The sequence below is a fragment of the Canis lupus genome, chromosome 23, assembly GCF_011100685.1.
Source record: "Canis lupus familiaris isolate Mischka breed German Shepherd chromosome 23, alternate assembly UU_Cfam_GSD_1.0, whole genome shotgun sequence".
Taxonomy (NCBI): Eukaryota; Metazoa; Chordata; class Mammalia; order Carnivora; family Canidae; genus Canis; species Canis lupus.
This window is the reverse complement of record NC_049244.1, coordinates 36,295,205-36,309,494: the sequence shown is the minus strand read 5'-3', so window position 1 is coordinate 36,309,494 and position 14,290 is coordinate 36,295,205. Positions and strand designations below refer to the sequence as shown.

Here is a 14,290-nt window from a genome sequence, read left to right as displayed (position 1 = left end):
ATACTTCAGTTCTCACTAATTGATAGAATAAATACACAGAAAATAATGAAGGATGTAAAAAATCTGAACAACATTATTAACCAATTCGACCTAGTTGACATTTAAAAAATACTCAACCAGGCATCATCAGAACACGTTTCTTTCAAGAACACAGAGAATATTTACCAAGATAGACTATTTTCTGGGCCATAAAAGAAATCTCAATAAAGGTAAAAGGATTGAAATGCTACAAAGTGCATTCTGGAAACACAATAGAATTAAGTGATAAATCACTCACAGACCTCTGGAAGATCCCCAAATATGAAAATGAACTAATACACTTCTAAAAACCCATGAGTCACAAAAAGAAATGCAAATGGAAACTAGAAAATATTTTGAACTGAATGGAGATGAAAACAATATATCAAAAATTTTGGGATGTCACTAGAGCAGTACTTAGGGGAATTTTATAGCACTAAACACCATATTAGAGGGGGAAAATCAATGACTTCACCTCCTACTTTAAGAATTTAGGAATAGAGGAGCAGCTACAAAACAAGCATAAGAAAGGAAACAAGATTAGAGCAGACATCAGTGACATAGAAAACAGAAACATATTAGAGAAAATTAAGAAACCAATACTCTTTGAGAATATCAATAAAATTGAGACCCCTCTAGACAGACTATCAAGGAAGAAAAAAGGAAAGACACAAACTACCATAATCAGGAATGAGAGAGGTGACACAACTATAGAGTCTACTGATATGAAAAAGAGACAGGAAAATTATAAATAACTTTATGCCTATAAATTTGACAACTTAATTAGAATAGACATATCCCTTGAAATACACACTGCCAAAGCTCATTCAAGAATTAATTTTTAAAAAAGATTTTACTTATTTATTTATGAAAGACACACAGAGAGAGAGAGAGAGAGAGAGAGGCAGAGACACAGGCAGAGAGAGGAGCAGGCTCCATGCAGGAAGCCTAATGTGGGGCTCAATACTGGGACTCTGGGATCATGTCCTGAGCCAAAGGCAGACGCTCAACTGCTGAGCCACACAGGCATCCCAAGAATAGATTAAAAAATAAAAAGAAGTAAAAATAACCTAAATAGCTCTATATCAATTAAAAAAATTTCATTTGTAGTTTAAAACTATCCCACAGAGGATTCTGGGAAAATTGTGGACTAGGAAACACCAGCAATCCATCTCCCCACCTAAACAGCAATTGCACTGGCAAAATTTGTCTGATGTAACTATTTTAGAACTCTGGAGTCTGTTAAAGGCTTGCAAACTTCTAGGGGAGGATTTGGACAGGTAAATTACAGCTAACTTCAATCAATTTTCAGTGCTCAGGACAGTAACAGCTCCCCATCCTCCCCGCCACACACACATAGCAAGCAGCTATGCACATGTTCCTGATGCAGCCTGCACACAGCCTATGGGAGCCAAGGGGGGCAAAAAAGGACCCTGTCCCCCAAATATCAGGGATCTGTGCTCTGATCTCTTGTTGCATTTCCCCCAGCCCCCAGGAATTGTTGCAAGCCTCTCCCCCTCTGGTTGAAGAGATTTCCAGGGGATTGAAAGGGCCAGTGCCTTCTCCCTCTCCCCACATTTTCCTTTTTCCCTTTTAGGAGCCAAACATTTAAAAAAAAAAAATGCATGTACATGGAAAAGAATTAGAAATTGGCCACACATGTCCAGGGAAAGACTGAGACCTTAAGTGTATACCTCAGGCTGATCCTCAGCACAGGGAGAACTTAAAAATGTAAAAACAAAATAATAAACAATAACAAAAAACACACCCTGGAGAAGGAAGATAATCTGATTTTCAGAGCTACCACATCATTAGATTCAAATGTTCAGTTTTCTACAAAAAAGTTAAAAGACATACAAAGAAACAGGAAAGTAGGTCCACTCAAAGGAAAAAGACCAATCAACAGACACTGTCTGTGAAAGAGACCTGTGGGCAGATTTACTAGACAAAGACCTTAAAGCAACTGTCTTAAAGATACTCAAAGAAGATACAGAGAAAGTCAAGAAACCCTGTGTGAACAAAATGGAAATATCAACAAAGAGAAAACCTAAAAAAGACTAAAAGAGAAACTGGAGCTGAAAATTACAATAACTGAAATTACAAATTCACTAGAAAGATTCAAAGACAGATTTGAGCAGGCAAAACAAAGAATCAGCAAATTTAAAGAGAGAATAATGGAAATTATCAAGTCTGAGGAAAGGAAAGAAACAAGATTAAAGAAGACTGAACAGAGCATAAGAAACCAGTGGTACCCCATCAAATACACCAACATAGACATTGTGGGAGTCAAGATGAAGAGGAATATAGGAGTAGAGAGAATATTTGAAGAAATAATGGCTGAAAACTTTTCAAATTTGCTGAAAGATGTGAATATAAACATCCAAAAACCTCAATGAATGCCAAGTAAGAAGAAATCAAAGAGATGTCCACTGAGACATTATAATCAGACTTATAAAGGATAAACACAAGCATCTTGAGAGCAATGAGCAAATCATCACATACAGGGGATCCTCAAAAAGATTTTCATCAGATTTCTCATCAGAAACTGTGGAGGCTGAAGGCAGTGGACTGATATATTCAGAGTGCTAAAAGAAAAAATAAAAAAACTTATCAACCAAGAATTCCATATCTGGCAAAACTGTCTGTCAAAAGTGAGGGAGAGAGCTAAGTATTGTGGGACAGATCAGATGGGTCATAACAATGCCTGAGATAGACACTGGCAACCTCTGTAAGCAGCAGGTTCAACTCCTGGCTGAGATGTGTATTATCCTTACTGATGAAAATGATAATACAGTTGGGGCTGAGATCAACAAGAATTGTCACCTGAATGAAAGGATTATTGCATTGAGCTTTTAGGATCTCATTCAATGCTGAAAATGAGCTCATGCTACAACACAGACCAGATGCTCAGATGCTAAAATTATCTTTCCAGGTGGTTTTACCAATACTTGTTGTAGTCATCCATTAAGTAATACAGGAGAGCTAGAAGAAAATGATGCAGTTGGAGTAAGAAGAGCAGCAGAGAGATATTTAAAGGCTGAATTAGGAATCCCCATGAAAGAGGTTCCTCCAGAAGAAATTAATTATCTAACACAAATTCACTACAAGGCTCAATCAGATGGTATTGGGGGGGGGGGGCGGATGGGGGGGGGGGCAAGAAATTGATTCATTTTGTTTGTGAGGAAGAACATAATTTTGAATCCAGAGCCCAATGAGGTTAAGAGCTATTTCTGTGTGTCAAAGGAAGAGTTAAAAGAACTTCTGATAAAGGCAGCCAGTGGTGAAATTAAGATAACTCCATGATTTCAAATTATCGTGGAGACTTTCCTCTTTAAATGATGGGATAACTTAAATTATGTGAATCAGTTTGTTAACGATGAAAAAATACAGAATGAGATGAATGGTTAGTAAAATACTGAAAAATTTCTCTACTTAGTAAACTTAACATGATTTTTTAAAAATTTAGTTCCCTAAGAACTCTCACTTGAAACATTGATACTTTTCAATGAGTATTTGTGTGGAAAATACAACCAACTTCTTAATTTTATATCACACACCCCATATGAATGCTATTTGTAAAAGACATTTGTGAGAGGCTATTGTCAAAAAAAGAGAGATTAACTTAACTGTCTAAGCACATGGTCCTAACAAACTTGAACAAGTAAGTGAAGCTTTTCATTTTTGATACGTTGTGATAAACATTGTCAGCACACTTGTAGAGCAATTTGCTCTTTGCCAAATGCTTTATAAATCATTAGATTTTTATCATAATCCAGGGAAAAAAGTGAGGGAGAAATTAAGACATAGCCAGATAAACAAAAACTGTGAAGAAGTTTGTTACCACTAGACCTACCCTGCACAAAATGCTCAGGGAGTTCTGGAAGGTGAAATGAAAGGAAACTAGACAGTAACTTGAATCTGTATGGAGAAATGAAGATCTCAGTAAAGGTAAATGCATTAAAAATGATAAAATCTAGTATTATTGTAACCGTGGTCTGTAATTGCACTTTTTGGTTCCTACACATTTTAAGAGATTAAATTTGTAAGTTCAAAGAAAAAAGTCTATTCATCTAAAAGCTAGTGTTGTTGTAACTTTGGTTTGTAATTCCAAATCTTGTTTATTTTATTTTTTTTACATAATTTAAGAGACTAATGCATTATAAAAGAATTATAAGAGGAGTGCCTGAGTGGCTCAGTCGGTTTAAGCATCTGCCTTTAGCTCAGGTCCTGGGATCAGGCCCTGAATCAGGCTCCCTGCTGAGCAGGGAGTCTGCTTCCTCTTCTGCCCCTTCCCCTGCTCATGCTCACTTCTCTCTCAAATATATATATAAAATCTTTTAAAAGAACTATAAGTTTATGTTTTTGAGCACACAGTGTATGAAGATGTTATCTTGTGACATCAGCAACCAAAAGGGGGTGGGGACAGAGGTTTAAAGGAGCAGAGATTTTGTATGCCATTGAAGTTACACTCGTGTAAACTCAAAGTGTTTTAACTTTTGGGTGTTAAATGTAATCCCCATGGTAACCATAAAGAAAATAGAAATAGAATATACACAAAAGTAAATGAGAAGGAATTTAAACATTCTACTACAAAAAAAAACCCAACTAAACACAAAAGAAGACAGTAATGAAAGAAATAAGGTGGGGAGGAACTATAAGGCATATAAGAAACAAAGAGCACTACTTGGGAGAGTAGTAGATAAGTAGTAGATGAGGAGGAGAAATTCCTCCTTATCAAGAATTACCTTAACTATAAATGGATTAAATTCTCTAATAACAGAGATCAGCTGATGGAAAAAATACATGATCCAATTATATGCTATGTACAAGAGACACTTTAGATCCAAAGACAAAAACAGATTGAAAATGACAGGTTGGAAAAAGATACTCCATGCAAATAATAACCAAAAGACAGCAGGGGTGGTTATATTAATATCAAACAAAATAGACTTTAAAACAAAAACAGTTACAAGAGAGAAAGAAGGACATTATAGGGATGCCTGGGTTGCCCAGTGGTTTGAGCATCTACCTTTGGCTCAGGGTGTGATCCCAGAGTCCTGGGATTGAGTCCTATATCAAGCTCCCCACTGGGAGCCTGCTTCTCCCTCTGCCTATGTCTCTGCCTCTCTTTTTGTGTCTCTCATAAATAAAATCTTTTTTTAAAAAGTACATTATATAATAATAAAGAGGACAGAAAATCAGCAATGAAATAGTGGCTGTGAATGATACATTGGACCAGATGGATCTAAAAGATTTAGAATATTCCATCCTAAAGCAGTAGAATACAGATTCTTTTTAAGTGCACATGGAACGTTCTGCAGAGTAGATCACATAGTAGGCCACAAAACAAGCCTCAACAAATTCAAAAAGATTGAAAACATGCATGCATCTTTTCTGACCACAACACTATGAAACTATAAATCAACCACAAGGAAAAATCTGGAAAAAACACAAATACATGGAGGTTGAATAACCTGCTGCTAAAATATGAATGGGTCAACCAAGAAATGAAAGAGGAAATCAAAACATACATGAAGACAAATGAAAATGAAAACACAATGGTCCAAATTCTTGAGATGCAGCAAAAGCTGTTCTAATAGAAGATTATAGCAATACAAGCCTACCTCAGGAAGCAAGAAAGATGCCAAACAAGAAGCAAGCAAAATATCAAATAACCTAACCTTACACCTAAAACAGCTAGAAAAACAAAGAACAAAAGCCCAAAATCAGTAGAAGGAAGGAAACAATATAGATTAGAATAGAAATAAGTAAAATAGGGGGAAAAAAAAAAAACACAGAACAAATCAAGGAAACCATGAGATGGTTCTTTCAACAAATCAACAAGATTGATAAACCTCTAGCCAGACTCAAAAAAAAAAAAAAAAAAAAAAAAAAAACCTCAAGCAAAACCAGAAATGAAAGAGGAAAAATAACACCACAGAAATAGAGAATATTATGAAATATTATATGCCAACAAATTAGACAACCTAGAAGAAATGGATAAATTCCTAGAAACATAACCTCCTAAAAACTGAACCAGAAAGAAATAGAAAATTTGCACAGACCAATTACTAGCAATGAGATTTAATCAGTAATCAAAAATCTCCAACAAAGTCCAGGACAGATGGCTTCACAGGTGAATTCCACCAAACATTTGAAGAGTTGATAACTATTTTTCTCAAAGTATTCTAAAAAAATGGAAGAGGAAGAAAAGCTTCCAAATTCATTCTATGAGGCCAGCATTACCCTGATCCCAAAACCAGATAAAGATACTACCAAAAAAGAAAATTATAGGTCAGTATCTCTGATGAGCATAGAGACAAAAATCCTCCACAAAATATTGGCAAACCAAATTCAACAATACATTTTTTAAAAATCATTTGCTGTGATTAAATGGAATTTATTCCTGAGATGCAAGACTGTTTGAATATTCACAAATCAGTGTGATACATCACATCAATAAGAGAAAGAATAAAAACCATATCATTTCACTGGCTGCAGAATATACATTTGAAATAAAAATCCTCAACAAAGAAGGTTTAGAGGGAACATACTTCAACATAATAAAGGCCATATGTGAAAAACCTATAGTTAACATCATACTCAATGGTGAAAAACTGAGAGCTTTTCCCCTAAGATCAAGAACCAGACAGGAATGCCCACTGTCACCACTTTTATTCGGCATAGTGCTATAAGATCTAGCCACAGCAATCAGACAACAAAAAGAAATAAAAGACATCCAAACTTTCACTATGGCAGATGACATATTATATATAGAAAATCTTAAAGGCTCCTCAAAAAAGCTACTAGAACTGATAAAGGAATTCAGTAAGTTTGCAGGTTACAAGATCAATATACAGAAATCTGTTGCATTTCTATACATCAATAATGAAGCAATAGAAAGAGATTAAGAAAACAATCCTATTTATAGTTGCCCCCAAAATAATAAAATACCTAGGAATAAACTTAACCAAGGAGGTGAAAGACCTGTACTCTGAAAACTCTAAAACATTGACAAAAGAAATTAAAGATGACACAAACAAATGGAAAGATATTCCATGTTCAGGGTTGGGAAAACAAATATTGTTATAATGTTCATATTACCCAAAGCAATCTACACATTTAATGCAATCCCTACCAAAATACCAACAACATTTTACACAGAACTAGAACAAACAATCCTAAAATTTGTGTGAAACTACAGAAGACCCAGAATATCCAAGGCAATTTTGAAAAAGAAGAACAAAACTGAAGGTATCCAAATCCCAGATTTTAAGATCTATTACCAAAGCTATAATCAAAATAGTATGGTACTGGCACAAAAACAGACACATGTCAGTACAGAGCACCAAGAAATAAATCCACAGTGATATGGTCAATTAATCTTTGACAGAGGAGGCAAAAATATGCAATAGGAAAAAGTCTTTTCAACAAATAATGTTGAGACAACTGGACAGCTACATGCAAAAGAATGAAACCAGACCACTTTCTTAAACCATACACAAAAATAAATTCAAAATGGATTAAAGACCTAAATGGGAAAACTGAAACCATAAAATCCTAGAAGAGAGCAAAGGCAGTAATTTCTCTGGCATTGGCCATAACAATAACAACATTTTTTCTACATATGTCTCCTACAGCAAGGTACTAGAAGTTTTTTTTTTTTAAGACTTTATTTATTCTTGAGAGACACAAGAATGAGAAAGAGAGGCAGAGAGAGAAGCAGGCTCCATGCAGGGAGCCCGATGTGGGACTCAATCCCCGGTCTCCAGGATCACACCTTGGGTTGAAGGCAGTGCTAAACCTCTGAGCCACCCGGGCTGCCCGCAAGGTACTAGAAGTTATAGCCAGACCAATTAGGCAAGAAAAAGAAAACACATCCAAATTGAAAAGGAAAAGGTAAAATGATCTCTGTTTGCAATTGATATGCTCTTATATGTAGAAAACCCTAAAAATCACACACACAACTATTAATGAATTCAGCAATATAGCAGGATACAAAGTCAACACAGAACTCAGTTACATCTATACAGTAACAATGAACAATCTGAAAATTAACTTACGAAAACAGTTCCATTTAATAGCATCAAATGGATTAAGATGCTTTGGAATTATCTTAACCAAGAAAGTGAAAATTTGGACAAAGAAAACTACAAACCAATTGCTGAAAGAAATTATAAATAAATGGAAACATATCCCATGGTCATGGATTCAAAAAAGTTATTGTTAAAAATAGGTTAAGATTTTTAACTTACTGTTAAAAAGTCAATGCTACAAAGAGATCTACAGATTCAATGTAGGCCCTACCACAATCCTACTGGGATGTTTTGCAGAAATAAAAAGACCCTAAAAGTCTTACGAAATCTCAAGAGACCCCAAATAACCAAAACAATCTTTAAGAACAAAACTGGAGGGCTTATACTTACTGATTTCAAATTGAACTACAATACTACAATAAAACAGGGTGGTCCTGGCATAAATACAGACATATATAAACCAACAGAGTAAAATAAAGAGCCCAGAAATGAACCCTTGCATATATGATCAATGATTTTTAATGATAGTACCAAGATCGTGCCATAGTGAAAGGACAGTCATTTCAACAAACAGTATTGGGAAACTAGACATCCACATGCAAAAGAATGAAGTTGGACTCTCGCCTAACACCAAATACAAAATTAACTCAAAATGGATCAAAGACCTAAATATAAGAAAAAGAATAAAACTCCTAGAAGAAAACATAGGATTAAAGCTTCACAGGATTGGATTTGTTAGTGTTTTCTTGGATATGACAACAAAGGCACAAGTAACCGAGGAAAAAATAGACCAGTTGGACTTTGTTTTGATGCACAAAATTTTAAAAATTTGTGCATCAAAAGACAGCAAAAAGGTAATCCATAGAATGAGGGAAAATATTTGCAAATTATGTACCTAATAAGAAATTAACATCCAGAAAAATCAAGAACTATTAAAACTTAACAATAGAAAATAAATGAATTAAAAATGGACAAAGACTTGAATAGACATTTCTCCAAAGAAGATGAACAAATGTCAAAGAAGCACCTGAAAAGATGCTCCACATCACTAATCATTAGGGAAATACAAATCGAAACTATAATAAGATTCTACTTCACATCCATTAAGATGGTACCATAAAAAAAAAAAAAAAAAAAAAAAAACACCAGAAAACAGCTGTTGGTGAGGATGTGAAGAGATTGAAACCTTTGTGCATTATTGTTGGAAATGTAAAATGGTATTGCCACTGTGGAAAACAGTATGGTAGTTCCTGAAAAAGTTAAAATAGAATTTCCATATGATCCAGCAATTCCACTTCTGGTTATATGCCCAAAATAATTGAAAGCAGAGTCTCAAAGAGACATCTGTACACACTTGTTCATAGCAGCATTATTCACAATAGCTAACTGTGGAAGCAACCCAAGTGTGTCCATTGATAGATGAATAGATAAGCAAAATGTGGTATATACATACAATAGACTATTATTTGGTCCTCAAACGAAAGGAAATTCTGTAATCTGCTGTAACTTGGATGAATCCTGAGGACATTACATACTAAGTGAGATAAGCCAATCAGAAAAAAGAAAAGTCTGTATTATTACATTTATAGGGCTACTTAATAGTCTAATTCATAGAGATTAAAAGTAGAATGGCGGTTGCAAGGGAATGGAGGAGGAGGAAATGAGGAAGTATTATTTAATGGATATAGAGTTTCAGGTTTACAAAATGAAAAGAGCTATGGAGACGGATAGTGGTGCTGGTTGTACAACATTATGAATCTATTTAATATCACCAAACTGTTAAAAATGGTTACGATGGCAAATTTTGTTATGTATATTTTACCACAATTTTTAAAAACTGTTCCCCACCATATCTACATAAATTAATAAATTCATTGATGAATTCTACCAAACATTTAAGGATGAAATAATAAGAGTTGTATACAATCTCTTCTAGAAAATCAGAGGAGAGACTATTTTACAATTCCATCTGTGAGGCTAGCACAATCCTGATATCAAAACCAAGCAAAGACATTACAAGAAAAGAAATCTATGTGCTAACATCCCTCATGAGCAGAGATCAAAATCGTAAACAAAATATTTCCCCAAAAAATCTAACAATACATATACAGGATAATATATCAGTACCAACCCCATCTCTTGGTTGTCCCAAAGATGTGTACTTAGTTTAACACCTAAAAATCAGTTCATGTAATTCATTGCTTTAACTAAAAATATAACTATATATAACTATATATATATATATATATATAACATTTAACTATTATATATATAAATATACATATGATTATCTCTGTAAAGACAATTGTCAAAAGCCAACATCCACCCCTGGTATTTATAAAAAAGAAAGAAAATACAAAGCAGCATATTAGAAATAGAAAAGAATTTCCTCAACCCAATAAAAAAAAAAGTATCTGTGAAAAACCCACAGTTAACATCTTAGTGGTGAAGGCTAAATGTTTTACCCTTAAGAACAAGAATAAGAATAAGGATCTCAAAAAAAAAAAAAAAAAAAAAAGAATAAGGATCTCTATTCTTGCCACTTCTATTCAACACTGTACTGGAGGTTTTAGCCCAAACAATAAGGCGGGAAAAAGAAATAAAATGCAAAGGCAATGCAGAAGAGAAAGAGTAGTCTTTTCAAAAAATGGCGCTGAAACTGGATATCGGTAATATGCAAAAATAAGAGGGGGAGGCACTTCAAATCATAGCACACACTGTATGCAAAAACTAACTCAAATTGTACCATAAACTTTAATGTAAAGCCTAAAACTATAAAATTTCTAGAAGAAAACATAGGAGAAAATCTTATGGTCTTATGTTAAGAATTCTCAGATAAAACACCACAAAAAGCATAATCCAAAATAGGAGAAAAATGGACAAATTAGACTTCATTAAAATTAAAAGCTTCTGTTCTTCAAAAAACACTATGAGAATGAAAAAACAAGCCAAATATTGGGAGAAAAGATTTTTCAAAGCCTATATCTGATAAAAGACTTGTGTCCACAATATATAAGGACCTTTTAATTCAGTAATTAAAAGAAAACACAATAAGAAATTGGGCAAAATATCTGAACAGGCTCTTCACCAAAGAAGATACAGGGATGGCAAATAAGCACATGGAGGGATGCTCAGCTGAATAAAGGAAATGTAGAATAAGACCACAGTGAGCTACCATGGCACCCATGTTAGAATGTCTAAACCTGAAAAGACCAACCTAGAACTATGGCCAAAGATGTGGAGCAATTGGACGTCTCAGACACTACTGGTAGGAACCTGAATATGCAACGGCTATGGAAAACAGCTTGACAATTTCTTACAAGTTAAATATTTACCTACCATATGATTCAGCTGTTCCATTCCTAGGTATTTACCCAAAAGAAATTAAAGCATATGCTCATGCACAAATATTCAGAGCAGCTTTAATTATGATAGCCCCAAACTGCAGACAATCCAAGATTCTATCAACATGTGAATAAACAGATGGTGGTTTATCCACACAGTGGAATAGTACTCAGCAACAAAAAAGAACGAACCAAAACCACAGATGAATCTCAAAGTAATTATGCTGAGTGAAAGAAGCCAGACCAAAAAAGAGTACATACTTTATGTATTGCGTATATATAAAATTTTAGAAGTCACAAGCTAATCTACGGTGACAGCAAACAGATTAATATCTGAGGCTGGAGGACTAACATGGGGTGGGAGAGATGGATTACAGAACGGAACAAGAAAACAGTGGAGGGCTGATGCCGTGTTTGTTATCTTGATTGTGGTGTTGGTTTCCTGGGTATATACATGTCAAAACGTATTAATTATACCCTTTTAGTATGTTTGGTTTATTGTATGCCAATTATACCTTGGAAAAACAAACACACACAAGATTCCACAAGGTTGCTTCAGTTATATAAAAAATGTGGTACATTCTATAGGACATACCCAATTTCTTCAACAAACAGCTAGAAAGAAAGAATTGGAAACTGTATCATTTAAGAGATTTAAGACACACATAAAACAATACCATGTATGGACTTTATTTGAATCCTGATTCAAATCAACTATAAAATGATATTCATGCGAGAGTTGGGAAAAATCTGAAGACCAACCAACTGAATAAATGTATTAAAGAATTATTAATTTTTAAGGTCAATAATTGCCGTTGTGTTAAAATAAAAAGTGTCCTTATCTCTTAGAAAGTATATACTTTTGGTCTGCAATTCCACTTCACAAAATTTATCCTATAGCAAGTGTATAGCAAGTGTATAGAAAAAGAACATTTCTATTTGGGAGAAAGAAGAAATTTATTTCCCTATAAATCTTAAAACACTGGGTGGAATAATGTTCTTTTTAGGATATATACCCTCTACTTGATATAAACATCTGCTTGGCTCTTAGCCACTAAGTGGCTTTTCCTGCCAACCTTGACTCATCAGAACTGCCCCTGGCTTCATGACGTTGTATTTGCTGTGAGGTCTATCAGGATAGAGTATGTACCCTGCGTTGGAGGACATGCCACTTCACAGACAGCTAACTACATCTGTACTGTTTGGGGGACATAAGAATCCCTTGATATAATTGCAGATGCTCTTTTTGCTGCAGGGGAAGGCTCTGGCATGGCCCAGCAAGGTGTCAGAGTGTTCCTGATCTCCAGAAGTCATGGTAACCACAGAATGCATGGATAATCAATCATGGAGACATTATATATTTATATATGATTTCTATCAATTTGGGGTGTTAGTAAGTGGAAGGCCCTTGGTCATGAATGACCTCAAGCACTTTCTTGCCTTTATTCTCAGTTATTCTTCTATGCAAAGTACTTGGTCCAGAATGGATTCCCCTGCTTGTGTGTTTGAATTTTAATACATTGGGTTGACACCTTTCAACATCCCACAGATACTTACTGCATCTTCTCCAGGCCAGGCACTGTTGCTGGAAATAGAGTTGATTAAATTGCATCCCCTGCCCAACAGGAATGCATGAGTAGCATAGGTCACCTGGGGAGTTTCACTTCTGTTGGATTTGACTGTCTGCCTCCCTTGGACAGTAAGAGACACATAGTAGCAGACGACTTTGGTGCTGGGTACAAAGGAGGGGTGTTTCCCACCTGGCAGGTAGGGAGAGCTTCCTGGGGGAGGTGACATCCAAGGCATCAAGAATGTGAAAGACAGCCAGGTACAGTTTAGGAGGCATTATGGGTAGAGAAAGAAACATAGAGGTGGAAGAGAATCGCATCCTAGCACATGGCAGGGAGATGAGATGAGGCTGATAATATAGGGAGGAGCCAGGTCATGGGGAAAGGAATTCTCTTGCCACCGTGAGGGGTATGTGGTGTATTCCTTTCTTTGTTTGGTTAGGCATCATCTCCTCCTCCCCACAGCTCCAGTCACTGGCAGCAGCCCCCAAAAGCCAACACATCTATGCAGCGAGCCATAACCTGTCCCCCGTCATCTCTCCAGGGACAAGATATTTAAGCAGTGCCTTTTCTGCTCATCAGAATCAGCTCACAATTAAAGCTGGATGAAAATCCGGCCCCCCAGCTGATGCCTTTTTTCATGAAGAAAACCAAATCTCCCTTTTGTTGGTGTATTTTCACCAAGACAACTCACAATTGTAATTTGATACTGCGTGCATATAAATTGAATTAAACCAGCTGAAGCATTTATTGAGTACTTTTACGGAGGAATGAACAGGGTCTCCCTACTTCACCGCAGCAGCTCTAAGGGCTTTCTGCTTAGAGCTCTTTCCCTTTTCACAAACATCCCATCTCAAACCGCAACTGTCCTTCCTTTGCTTCCTCCTTCCCCTTTCTCCCAAAACCACAAAACCTCTCAAACCGACAGAGGCCAATATTTCAAAACTTTTAACTGTCCTTGGTCCTGTGATAACACACTGCTTTCCAGTGAAAAACTTGTACATGAGATGAAACTTAGCTCTGTAGATTTTCAGTGTGAGTACATAGACAGTCACACGAGCTCAGAGGAGAAAATATTGAACGGGCTTTTTTTTTTCCCCACACTCCTTCACTTGAGAGAATGTTCAGGAATAAGACAGGCTAGCAGGAATGTGTGAGGCCGGTGGGTATGCAGACATTATAGTGCGGTCCCTGTTACAGACTCTTTCTGCTCTGTACTGCATGCCACAAGGGGCTCTCACAGAGAAGGTTCTCAAAGGCTTGATGGATGAATTTGTGTGGTGGGTGTAGGTGGTTTTAAAAAGTTCATTTGGGATTTTTATTC

The 14,290-nt window shown here is 35.7% G+C and overlaps 1 protein-coding gene and 1 pseudogene across 11 annotated transcripts in view; both read left to right on the top strand.

Annotated features, from left to right (window-relative positions):
- The window catches only part of NMNAT3 (nicotinamide nucleotide adenylyltransferase 3), a 114,524-nt gene that overhangs the window by 54,094 nt on the left and 46,140 nt on the right, over positions 1-14,290 (top strand). The gene's annotated exons all lie outside the window — the stretch shown is intronic.
- Positions 2,440-3,426, top strand: LOC102153606 (annotated as a pseudogene).